Here is a 13,698-nt window from a genome sequence, read left to right on the forward strand (position 1 = left end):
GTCTAACATACACTTAAACAAAATTCAGAGAGGATGGGGCAGAGTCAATGTTTGAAATGATAATGACTGAACGACCCCAAACTGGTGCAAAACACCTATCCACAGATTCAAGAAGCCCAAGGAATCTCTATAATAAATGAAAAGAGATCTACACCTAGATAGATCATAGTGAAGCTGAAGAAAATCAAAGACAGAGCAAATCTTGAAAGTGGCTGGAGAAAACAAGACAGTTAACCTTCAAAGGAACAGCTGTTAGACTGACAGCTGTCTTCTCAGAAGCAACAATGGAAGTCAGAAAACAGTGAAATATTATGCAAAGTGCTAAGAGAAAACAACTGCTGACCTAGAATTCTACTCCTAATGAAAATACTTTTCAAGAATGAGGGCAAAATAAACACATTTTCAGACAAACAAAAACTATGATATTGTTCACTACTGCAAATCCTCACTGAAATAAATCCTAAAAGATGTATTCTGGCGAAAGATATAAGATCTGAAATGCAACAAGGGTGAAGAACAAAGAAAGTGGTTAGTATGTGGCCAGGCCCATTCCTACCATTTGTAATATACAGGACAAGAGTTTAAAAGGAGGCCCAGTTTGTCCTTATTACTCCATCTCAGACTACAAGAGGCTTTGTGCACATGTATGTGGACACTCCAGCCCACATATCCAAACTCCCCTCTCTCTTGCAAGCAGCTATCTCTTGGCCATCCCTTAGGTCTAAAAGTAGGTACACCTGCAGCATGGCTTGCCCTAGGGAAGAGGCTTCCTCAGGTCCTGGAAAAAGGCATAGAATGTTTGGACAGGGAATTCCAGGGTCCTGGGTTTGCAGAACATCTCGAAGCAAGGGTTGGGGGAGGAAGAAGGCAGGTTCCAGGCAGGCATGTCTTCTTGGTGTCACAAACTTCTTGCCCTTTAGAGAGGGGTACAACTAGGGAAGGGCCAGAGAGGGGACCTCTAAAGCATGAGACACAGGCCAGAGGCCCCAGCTGCCCAGAGCTAAGGTTGGCACTATATATTGGCAAATCTAAGTGAACTTTGGCTATACAAAACATTAATAATAATAATATCCTACAGGGATAAGTGAAATATGATAGAATAAAAGTATGGAAGCTATATTATATATACATTTATATACATTATATTATAGTATATTATATAGGAAGTATATATAACATATCAATTAGGAGATGAAAAATTGAAATTAAAAAATTAAAAGTCTTTCAAGGTTCTTGTATTATCCTAGAGGAGGCTAAAGGCATTGATTATCTTTAGACATTGAAAAGTTGAGTAGATATTGTAATTTCTATAGCAACTACTAAAAATAGAAGTGGGGCATATATCTTCCTAACTAGTGGAGGGGAAGAGTGGTATTTAGAATATTCAGTCAATCTGAAAGGAGACAAGAAAGGGGAGGAAAAGAAACAAAGAATGGTTAGGGAAATAGAAGATGGTAAACGCGCATACAAATCAACGATTCTTTAAATATAAACAGACTAAATGATTCAATTAAAAGGCATTATCAGACTGAAAAAAATACAAAATCTAACTATATGCTATTTACAAGGACACAACTAGAACATAATGATACAGAAAGTTTGAAAATAAAAGGATGGAAAAGATATGCAATGCCAATACTAATTAAAAGAAAATTAGAGTTTATACTAATATCGGACAAATTATACTTTAAAGCAAAAAACATTACCTATGAATAAAATGGTTCATTCATAAAAGGTTCAATTCAATAGGAAGACTGAACAAATTTACAAATGAATGCAATTAATAATGTAGCCTCAAAATACACAAAGCAGTATTTTTGACAGAATACAAGGAGAAATAGAACAAATTCACAATCATATTGACAGATATTCACACACCTCTATGAGCAATTGATAAAATTCAAATAAGAAAGTCACTAAGGATATAGAATATTTGAATGACACATTCAACCAACTGGACTTAAAGACCATATATGAACCCCCCCCCCCACTCAACAACTACAGAGTATATAACCTTTTCAAGTGCACACGGAATATTTATGAAAACCAACCAGGCTATAAAAGAAGGCTCAAAACATTTTACAGAATTGAAAAAGGGACAGGAGCATGTTCTCTGACTACCACACAATTAAGCTGTAATAACAAAAAGTTAAATTTGTTATTTAACAAATAACATGGGTCAAAGAAGTTGTTATAACGTATATTAGAAAATATTTGACTTGATCAATAATAAAAACATTATATATCAAATGTGGGATAGAGCTAAAGACCTTTAAAGTGAAATTTATATTTTAAATTTACATATTAGAAAAAGAGAAGGGCTCAAAATTGAGTTAAGCTCCTTCTCAAGAAGTTTGAAAAAGAACAGCAAAATAAACCCAAAGAAGGAAAAGAAAGGAAATAATAAAAATAAAAGCATAAAATAATGATACAGAAAAAAAGACATAAAAGAAAGGTTATTAACAAAGCCAAGATTGTTCTTTGGAAAGACAATTCTGGCAAAATCAAGAGGGAAGGAGGGAGGGGAAGGGAAAGAGAGGCAGTGAGTGTAAGCAAATAACCAATAGAAAGAATTTTTAAAAAGCAACATAATTGAAGATGCTATAAACATAAAAAAGATAAAAAGATCTTAGGGACAACTTTATTCAATAATTTTGAAAATCTAGATAGTAAGGGGCAAATCCCTAGAAAAAATATAACTTACCAAGAAGGAATCAAGAAGAAATAACAAACCTGAATAAATGTAGAACCATTAAAAGTCTCAAAAATTTTCCCACAAAGAAAACTCCAGGCCCAGATGTTTTCACTGGAGTTTTAAAGAACAAGAATTCCAATCTCACAAGAACTCAAAGAATAGAGAAAGAGACCACAGACTAACTCATTTTTACCAGGCTAGCATAACACTGGTGCCAAAACCTGACAATTCCTCACATTTTTTTTTCCATTTTATAAATCAAATGATACTATTTACAGAATTCTCTGGAATGCTCACAAAAATGTCTAGCAGCAATTTCAAATCTTGTTTATTGGGGTAATTTGAATAAATATATAGGACAAAAGGAACCATTCTGAACTTCAGCAATAAAATTTTTTGAAGATAAAGTCACCCAGAACTAAAGCCAACAACGCGGTCGTAAGAGAAACAGCATCCCATATGCCAAAGAAAACTATGTTTTAAAGACGACAGAAACTGGGTTAACTGGTGAGTGCTGACTATGAACTCCAAGACGGCAGCTCTGTGTATCATTTGTCATAGCACAAAGCAAAGTCAATAGTGAACTGCATGGCATGATTGTAATATGAAGCTTTCAGGTCTCTAGGAACAAGCGGAAGGAAAATGATTTGTTTCGTCTTTATAGTGGAAAATGATTTTCTTAATAAGCATTAAGTGCTTTCTAATGCAGAAGAAAAGAAGCTTTATTCAATAAAACAAGTGAATATCAGATGTGCAAGATTAGAAATAAACTATGCACTTAAAGTAAACACTCACAAAACCTTGTGAAAGGTGTTATATTTTTTGGTTCCCTCACTCATCTCCAAATTTCTCCACTGTCCTACCTGCAATCTCCCATTACCCATGTGAGAATTACCCAGGGCAAAGTAACAGCCTACTTTCTCTCTCTCCCCTCCCTCTTCAGGCTCCTCCCTCAATGCTCATAGTAAATATATGTTCAACACACACAAATAAGCCGAATAGCATAGGGTGCAAGGGCATGCATGGTAGAGCCAGCTGCCTGCCTTCAAATCCAAGCTCCACCACTTACAGCGTAACCTTGGCCTGTTCCTTAACCTCTCTGGACCTAAATACTTCATCTGAAAAATCGGAGGTACTGATAGGATCGACATCATAGGGTTCCTGTAGGGATGAAATGAGGTAATATAATGAAGGTCTTAGTATAGTCAAGAAGTGTTAGCTATTATCACAAGCATAATTAGAAGACAAGTTTATAGTACACTCCAGTACTAAATGTAAATAGACTTCAGAATTATTTCCTACATTCATTCATCTAGTTTACAAATATTTATTGAGGTTCTTTTACATGCAAGGTGCTATGCTAGGGAATCAAGATACCACAAGCAACAAGACAGATATCCTTCCTGCCCTCAAGAGCTTACAGCCTGCACAATGGAATACTACTCAGCCATGAGAAATGATGAAATCTGGCCACTTGTGACAACATGGATGGTCCTTGAGGATATTATGCTGAGTGAAATTAGTCAGAGGGAGAGAGTCAAATACCATATGATCTCACTCATAGTAGAAGATTAAAAACAACGGCAAACAAACACATAGCAATGGAGATTGGATTGGTGGTTACCATAGGGGAAGTGGGGAGGGGGGAGGGAAAAGGGGCGATTAGGCTCACATGTGAGGGGATGCACTATAATTAGTTTTTGGGTAGTGAACATGATATAATCTACAAGGAATTTGAAATATATTACAATGTACATCCAAAAGCTATATAATGTTATAATCCAATGTTACTGCAATTAAATAAATAAATAGCCTACAGCCACTACTTAGATTCATTGGTCATTTGTGTGGCCAAATAAATAGTGACCATCTTTTAACTTAAAAGATGCTTTCTCTTCATAGTTCATGAGACTCAACTTGGCCTAAAAAAAGACAAAAACAACAAACAACGACAAAAAAAACACAGGGCACCAGAACACAATATCCTCTCTTACACAGACTTGGTCTCCACCTCACACCAAATCCCACAACTTCACCCACAGCAGGCACTCAGAAAAGATTTTTTAATTAACTTGGTCCAGAATCTCTTGCTGCACAATAATTCTATCAATATGTAGAGGAGAGAAATAGGAGACTCTCCTTAAAAGTATCTTCAAGGTGTTGGCCTGCACAGGGTGGGTGGAGGCAGAGATGGGGCAGAAGCACATGGTTTGTATCATCAGGAGATCATATTTGAGAGGAAGTGAGGTACTAAGGAAAGTGAACCACCAACTGATATTCTCTGCCCTTCCTTGCTTTTGTCATCACCATGCCAACTCCTGTTTCAAGTCCCAGCTTGGCCATTTACTAGCTGTATGACCCTGCTCAGGCATTTTAACCTTGTTTATAACAATAACTTATTAGCTCTTATTATAATAACTATGTGTGTTATTTATCACCTAAATTATAATAGGATAATTATAATTTATATTAATTATAATGAATATTTGCATTGGTTAGAAGATTTCTTTCATACCAGTAAAATCCCAGAAATAGCCACTATTTATGAGTCTCAAAGGAAACAGGAAATGCAGGTCAGGAGTGGCTTCAGAATTTTTATGTACAAGGGAGTTGGGAGGAGAAATCTAATAGGAAGGAGGCTTTGGAAGCTGCATGTGCACAGCACTTTAGGTAAGAGAGAGAATATTTCAATAGTTCATTTCAAAACACAAGAAGAGGGGCTGGCCCGGTGGCCAAGTGGTTAAGTTCGCGCACTCCGCTGCAGGCGGCCCAGTGTTTTGTTGGTTCGAATCCTGGGCGCGGACATGGCGCTGCTCATCAAACTACGCTGAGGCAGCGTCCCACATGCCACAACCAGAAGGACCCACAATGAAGAATATACAGCTATGTACTGGGGGGCTTTGGGGAGAAAAAGGAAAAAAATAAAATCTTTAAAAAAAAAAAACAAAAACATGAGAAGAGCTGTTGGAGGTAGGCAAGCCAGTCCAGGGAGAAGGAAAGGGGAAAACAGTGAAACAAAATCCCAAAGAGTTCCATGTCAACAATCGTCTCCTTCCCAGGATTTTACTGCACCATGTAATTTCAAAATCTGTACCCATTACTGAAACCTATTTAAAAACAATTGGATTACCAAGAAGAAATGAGTCAACAATAGAATCCCCAAGGAAAAGAAAATGTCTGAAGAAAAAGAAGGCTCCAAGTGGGAATGAGGAGTTAAAAACAAAACAAACAAAACAAAAAAGAATAAAGTAGTTACGGGGATGGGGATATGGAATGAAGGGGGGTAATTTGAAAGGAAAACAAAAACCCAAGCAAACACATTCATCATTTCTACAACATTATCACATACAAATAGCCTCACTCACCTGACAGGAAGTTCAGAAGAGAAGATGGAGAGACTCTGCACAAACCTGAAAGTGAAGAAGAGAAAAGAAAATTAGATCAATGAAAAGTGAGTCTTCTTGGTGCCATAATGCTTCAATACTGCAGTCAGCCCTTCTGGCAGAGGCCCTACAGACCCCCTGCTGTGTACCAAGACTTGAATTTGGCAGTAGAGTTACAAAAGAAATGGAGGATGCAAATGCTGCTCTTAAGGAACTTATTATAAACTGGAAAACAAGCCCAAAGCTAGTTTTGGGACTGACCTTGTTAATGTTTTACTAGCATTGTATTACTGCTCCATCTCAGGCTTCATTAATAGTATCATAGGGGCACTAGACAATGAAGTGGTTAGATCTGGGGCATGGTGGTCCCTTTTAGAGACCATGCTTTGTTAGATATTTCTTCATGCTTTTGTGACTTAACTTCCCTAGAACCTAAACTCCTTGATACCAAGGACTGGGTCATTTACGTCTCTTGTGCCCCCAAAGCCAGAGGCAGAATTCTTTCTCCACAGAGGGGCTAAATAAATAACTCTCTATTGATTATTAAGTTTGGCTCAGAGTTGAAAGGGGAAGGTGGGGGCATTGGCAATGACATGAGTGAAGGACAAGGCAGATGCAGTGGGGAAAGGAAATAGTGTGCCCACCCAAGGCAGAGAGTGTTGACAATCCAACTTGTATTTTTCAGAATATTCCATCGTGCTTTGCTTCAAAACCAAAACACTGGTACGGCTATCAGCTAGAAGATGACAGTCACTTCACACAATGGTATCTCCTCATGTTAAATACGGACGTAATGATTTTCAAATCAAGATTTGCAAGAGGAAACAATCTATAGAGTAATCTTGGAAGCAGCTGATCTGCTTCTGGCTTCAGTCAACAGATTAAGACACAAGTTCAGTGCTCAAGGAGGGATCCAGAATATGAAATGAAAGATGGAATAAATGCTCAACGTGGAATGAATGTAGGATTAATAACCAAAAAACATCATTCAAAGAAACAAATTGATTATGACTTGAATATAGAAATAATTCCATTTAACATTTGTGCAAATGAGGATTTTCTACATAGGGATTTTTGATGAAATTTCACAACTCAACCACATTTCCTCTTCCAAAAGCTTATTGATAACCACAATAAAACACACTTAACGGTTCCTGGTAATCCAGTTTATTAATAAACAACATGAGGCTCTCTTTGCTCCTTTGGAACACTTTCAAGTAGAAAAACAGGGCAAGAAACAATGCAATTTTTATTTTGTTTTGCCCACTTGATGAAAAATATAAAAATCCTAATAACATCCAAAGCTGGAGAGGATGTGGGAAAATGAACACTTGCATACACCATTGGTGGAAATGTAAACTTTGAGAGAATAGTTTAGCTATGCTTTGAAATTTTAAATATGCATACACTTTGATCCAAAAATTCTATTCCAGAGATTGTCTCTACAGAAATATTGACACATATACACAAAAATATATAAACACTGAGATTGCAACTTTGTGTGAGGGGAAAGAAAGCCTAAGTATTCATCAGTAGATGAATAGGTAAATAAATGATGATCCATCTATATTATGGAAAATTATGCAATGCTTAAAAAAATGAAATTGATCTATATGTATTGACATATAGAGATTGTCAGTACATGTAATTCAAGTGAAAAAAATCAAGTTTCTTAATAATATATATACTAGGATATGTTAAGAAACAAGGAAAGCCATATATATATGTGTGTGCTTATTTATACAGTGATAAATGTGAATGCATACAGAAAAGCCTAGAAGGAAACCCACCAAGTCTCCACAGATAGGAGTGTGATACGGGAAAGAACGAAGCCCAATTTTTACTCCATAGAACACAGACACATATTCATGTATTACTTATACAATTAAATATATTTCTTCTAGCGAAGAAAAGCAGAACAGAGGGAGGGCCAAGTCATCCAGGTTCTCCAAAGAGAGCTCTGAAATCAAGCTCAGAGGGGCTAAATGGGAGGTAATGCCATCACTTGCTCAGCAGGATGCCATCTCCCCTGGCCCTGCTCTAACACAATTAGAAAGGCCCAACTGAGAACACAAAGGCTTCTGGTCTCAGAGCCAAGAAACCAGCTTCCCAGCAGGGGAGCAGGAACTCACTTGAGCAAGTTGTGGAAAAGAATGTCAAAAGCAATGATGTGAAAATAGCTGATGGACACAGAGGCCTAAACTTAATTAAAGAACTGCACATCCTTCAGCCTCTGGATCCCTCCTTGCTGCTGTCACCACCATCCTTTATCTCCTAGAGAAAGTAAACAGGAATCAGGATCCCATTGGCACCAGCACTCCAGTAACAAAACATAGTGACTGCCAATGTTTGGGCTTCTTACATCATTGAAAAGAAAGGGCAAGTCACAAAAGGAACCATATCGATTTATGTAAGACATAGCATGGAACAGAGAAGCTTCTCAGAGAACAGCAAACTCACCAATTGCTAGGATTAACTGAAACCTCCCACAGTTGCAGACTGCCCCAAACCATGACATCAGGGAGGCTGGAAATGCATCCAACTTCCTCTATTTATCAAGCTGGCTAAAACCCAGGGTAATACCAGCGTGACCAGAAAAAACAGGGCAAGCAGACTGTACTAGTGGTTTGAGTGGGAAGGAAATTATCTCTGTATGTACTTAAAGCCCTGCTCCAGTGCCGAGGAAGCTCTTAGAGAGGCTGCATCCAAGAATCAGAACTCCTGTGCTCATAAGCTGCTCAGAGGCCCTGGGTGCTGGCCACAGGGCCCATGCCTCCTGGGGATAATAAGCAAAGCAAGGGGCAAAGTGCATAGGTAACAGCAGCCCTGGGCAGCTGCCCCACTGCCCTCTGGGGTAATGTGATGCCAGTCCAAGGACCAAGAAAAAAAAAACCCTGGTGATATGCAGCATCCTGAAGGGCTCAGTGCTTCATTCAGAACCTAATGATTATTTAGTGGCCCAGAATGAGGGGCAGAGAATGGCTCACGGTTCCTTGTGATGACACCAACACCATGGGAGAAAGGACCAGAGGACAAAGAGGCCTTGATAAATTGGAAATGGGGACAGAAATAAGCAAAGAGAAGCTTCTCCACACTAGTAGGAAAAGCAAATGGCACAGATGGAAACAATGGGGAAGGTTAGGTTTGTGGGCATATACATCAGAAGGTCTAGGATATGCAGGCTGTGGAGTGGTAGGTATTGCCATGGAGGAACAAACAAGAGTGGTTCTAGAACCTTGTGGTGGCCCCATTACTGATCAGACCCTGCCTAATAGGACCTTTACCTACACAGACTGGTTTGTTCAGTTCTGGATACCACCATTCAAGAGGAGTTAAATTCTGAGATGGCTCTGGAAAACTCGAAAAAGAATTCATTCAACAAACATTTACTGAATGCCTACTACATGCTAAAAAACAGGGCCACTCTGTACGGTTGTGCAGGTTGCACCCCGCACAAAGGTGCCCAGCCATGAGGACCGTTAGAGCCTAAATCCAGAATGCCAGGTTTTCCGGAAGTGCCATATGAACCAGTTGCGGGCTCTGTCACAGGCATATTGGGAGCTCCGAGGAAGGGCACCTAAGCCAGTGCCCTGGGAAATGGATCCAGGAAAGTTTCCTCAAGGACGTAACAGTCCTAAAAGATGTGCAACTCCCTTTACATGAAGAAATGGGAAAGAACATTCCAAAGAGGAGGAAATAGCCTAAACCAAGACACAGAGCCAAAGACTGGCATGGAGTGGGCAGGACTTGGAATCAGTTTGATGTTGCTAAAGCATAAAGAGCAAAGCAGAGAATAACCAGAAGGGACCCTAGAGAGATGGAGCAGAAAACTGATGGAACATATTTAAAATATCATCTGCAAACAGGCTGGGAAAAATCCGCGTTGCATGTCCAAATGGAGGCTGTGATGGATTATGAATAATATCCACTATGTATACAAGGCACTCACAGAAAGAAAATGGCATTCTCCATCTCTACCATGGGCAGAGATGATGTATAAAAGGTGGTTTAAACCACAATCCAAGGGAGGAGGAAGAAAGTCCTGCTATCGATTATTGTTATATCATAGAAGTGACTAAGGGAGCTTTTGGTCTTGCTTTCTGAAACATCTGAAAAGATGACCTCTTAGTCACTCTGATGAGGTGCATGTCAAGGTGGAAGGAACCAGGCCAGAAAAAGGAGCTGATGGACCTCCTGCAACTGTTGGGACCATGCTACTTTTCTGCAGCAGTGAAAGCTTTTTTTCTCTCCTCCCCTCTCTCCAGTCTTCTCTTCCCCTCTTCCTTTCTTCTACTTTCCTTCATCCTAGTCTCCCTCTTTTCCTTCCCTCCCCTTACCTAGCTTGAGGCTTGCCAAACAGATGCCAGGGGCTAGAATGCTGCAGGTTACCTCTGCCCAGAACTGGAGAAGAGGGTGTTAAAGACCACATGGTGAGAGACCACCTTCAAATGATTCCCTGATCACTAGACCCAACCATCTGGGTGAGGCAACCACAGCCCTCCACCCAACATGGTGACGTGGCAGAACTAAAGGTGTTTCAAAACAAGGCATGAGGGGCTGGCCCTGTGGCCAAGTGCTTAAGTTCATGCACTCTGCTTCAGTGGCCTGGGGTTTGCCAGCTCAGATTCTGGGGGCAGACCTACACACTGCTCATCAAGCCATGCTGTGGCGGCATCTCACATAGGAGAAATGGAAGGATGTACAACTAGGATATACAACTATGTACTGGGGCTTTGGGCAGAAAAAAAAAAGCAAGGCATGACTTTCTTTAGGGTATAAACACTTACCACCTTAAAAGTAAATGCATATGCAAGGATATACCAATTAATTCTTTCTCAGAGCATTAATTTACTATTTCACAAAAAGGATACTTATATACTTGCTTTTTTAATGCAAGTCTTACATTAAGCTGTATTCATACAAAGTTAACTGGAGGTGAACTTTCTTCCATTTGTATGAAAACATCTCACTAGGAAAATTGAATTTAGATAACTACCACAACCTCAGATCAATCCTGGCTGCCATGCCTGATATTTTCTAATTAACTCTTACCTTCTCTTTCCACTGGGTAGCAAGAAATGCTGGGCATTTCCCTCTCTTTAAACTATGTTTTGATATTGTACTTTCAATAATGAAATAAAATATGACTAAAAGATAAATGGATGAGGGAAAAACAAACAATTGTACATGGAGGATGGGTCCCACCAAGTAACTAAGAAAACCACCATATTAATTTTTCCTTTGTTAAGTTTTTGTTGTATATTTGACACTTTGGCTAGAATTTAAGGCTTGTACATTAAAATTTTTCTATTTCCAAATATACTTGCCACTTGAGACGTACTAAACACTCTACTACTCCTCAGTCCAATTCCAGGGAGTAAAAGACGAGGAAACCGTAAAGTTTCTATTGTTCCCACTGGAAATGAGTAGGCAGCTACATTATTATCTAGCCATATTTGACAGATAAACTGTGAAAGATAGGAACTTGGTGATTTATTAATATCATTTTTTAATTCACTGTGAGAGCCTCAAACTCAACCTCTACACTGCTGTGTCTCTGCCGACTTTACCAGCAAAAAAAATTTCTAGCCCTTCCCTCCTTTGGTAGAAAGCAAAACTGGCCATAAATTCCCCCATCCCAGTGTGCCTGTCCATTTGCAATGTGACTTTACAGCTCCTCCTATCAAAAGGTGGAGTCTAGTTCTCCACCTCTTGAATGTGGGCCGGCCTTGCCACTTGCTTTGCCCAACGGGATATGAGCAAATGTGAAGCAAGCAGAAGCTTGAAAAGGCCTTGAGCACGGAAGTTTCCTCTCTCTTGTTGCTCTTGGGACCTCAGGCCACCAGGTCAGCATGCAAACAAGCCTGAGCTAGCCTGCGAGATGGTGAAAGACACATGCCCAGTTACCGCCACTGCACCAACCGCCAGGCACAGAGTCAGCTAGCTGGCTGGCAGCTGACTACAGGTGTGTGAGTGAGCCCAACTGAGACCAGCAGGACCATCCAGCCCAGATTGCAGACTCTAGAACTGGGAACTACTGAAATGACTGTGGCTTAGAACCAATAAAAACTTGGGTGTGTTTTGTTATACGGAATAAATTAACTTATATACCTTCTTTCTTCCTTTCCCCCCTCTTCATTCTTTCTCTTCCTCTCTATCTACTCTTCCTTCATTTCATTATTTCCCCTCACACTTTGTGCTTTTTCTCTTCCTTCTACAAGTACTGCAAGTCCCCATTTAAGGGCCCACTGGGTACAAGACATTGGCCTGGGCTAGTTCTCTTTGAAGCCTGCCTCATTTTCTTCTAATCCACTCCCTCTGAAGCCTGCATAAGCAGACTCTGCAGACTTTGCATGGTCCACGGGCCCCACTCATAAAGTGATTCAGCAAGATGTTCGCAGGGACCAGCAGGCCACAGGGTAGACTCTTGGCAGAGTTTGCAGCCCATCTCTGGGCATTTGCTGGTGATAACCCCCGAGAGAGTCATTTGACACTGTGACCTGTTGAGTGGATTACTGAGATGTATTCTAGCCCTCCCCTCCATCCATCGCTCCTTGCTACCAGAGGAGAGGTCTAACAAGAAAAACAAGCCTTTCATGCCAGGCACCCAAGGGTTAAGGGGCATAGCCCAAGACCACTTCCCTCATGTGGCTGCCCAGGATAAGTGAGTACAAGATATATTTATAACTACAGGAAACAACGCACTGTGAGTGGTAAAATGCTTAGATTTCCATTTGTTTACTACATGAATAAAAGAAAATCAATAGGATCATCTTGCTAATGACATCAAACCGCTCAGTGCAACTCAGAAGCCAGAAGAAGGTCATTTCTTAAAATGCTTTTCTTTCCTCTTCTTCACTTACAGTCTGTACTTTATTCCCACTCTAACTTAGTTTTTCCCCTGAATGATGTTTTTTCAGACTTTTTAAAAGCTTACTTTTCCCTAGTGTCCTGGAACCTGCCATTTGTTTGTGGTTACAACATTAATGTTTACAAAGGTCAAATTAGACGCCAGGGTTGGATAAATACTCATTTTTTAAAATTATATTTTAAATGGAACTCTTTTCTCCCTTAGGATTCCCTGGAGAAGTTCTCTTCTTCTCTAGGTGCATGTGTGAATGTATTTTGAAACTGACCACCAAAATGTCAGGTAGATAGAGATTTTAATGGCTTCCATCAACAAGAATAAATCAGAAGTATATCCTCTGGAACACATTTCTAAGATTTTTCTAGATTTCTCCGTGCTGTCTTCCAGACAAGCAGAGGAAGACTCTATCCCAATATCTCCCTTCTTATGTTCCCAAACTGTCTATAGAACCTCCTCATCTAAAGAGAATTACTTTTCCTCCTCCTCATCTGTTCTTGATAGCAATAATCCCTTCTATTTGTACCGTGATTTATGGTAGTCAACATGCCTTTGCATACATTATCCCAGTTGACCCACAAATGTTTACAGAGAAGCTGCCAGGCAAATTCTTAACCCCATGCTAGGTACTAGGGATACACTGGAAAGCAAAATAAGTCCAGCCTTCAGGGAGCTTATTGTCTAGTGGGGAAACAAAGATGTGATACAAAAATTAACATCAAGAAATGCAAAACTAGAGGGCCAGCCAGGTGGTG

General features: G+C 39.8%; 1 protein-coding gene across 2 annotated transcripts in view; it reads right to left on the reverse strand.

The window, feature by feature from the left end:
* The window catches only part of ADGRG2 (adhesion G protein-coupled receptor G2), a 113,394-nt gene that overhangs the window by 72,413 nt on the left and 27,283 nt on the right, over positions 1-13,698 (reverse strand). For both annotated transcript variants that reach the window (XM_070605289.1, XM_070605290.1), the window contains exon 2: positions 6,061-6,105. The gene's annotated coding sequence lies outside the window, so the exon portion shown is untranslated. The remainder of the gene's footprint in view (positions 1-6,060; positions 6,106-13,698) is intronic.

This window comes from Equus przewalskii, chromosome X, assembly GCF_037783145.1.
Source record: "Equus przewalskii isolate Varuska chromosome X, EquPr2, whole genome shotgun sequence".
Taxonomy (NCBI): Eukaryota; Metazoa; Chordata; class Mammalia; order Perissodactyla; family Equidae; genus Equus; species Equus przewalskii.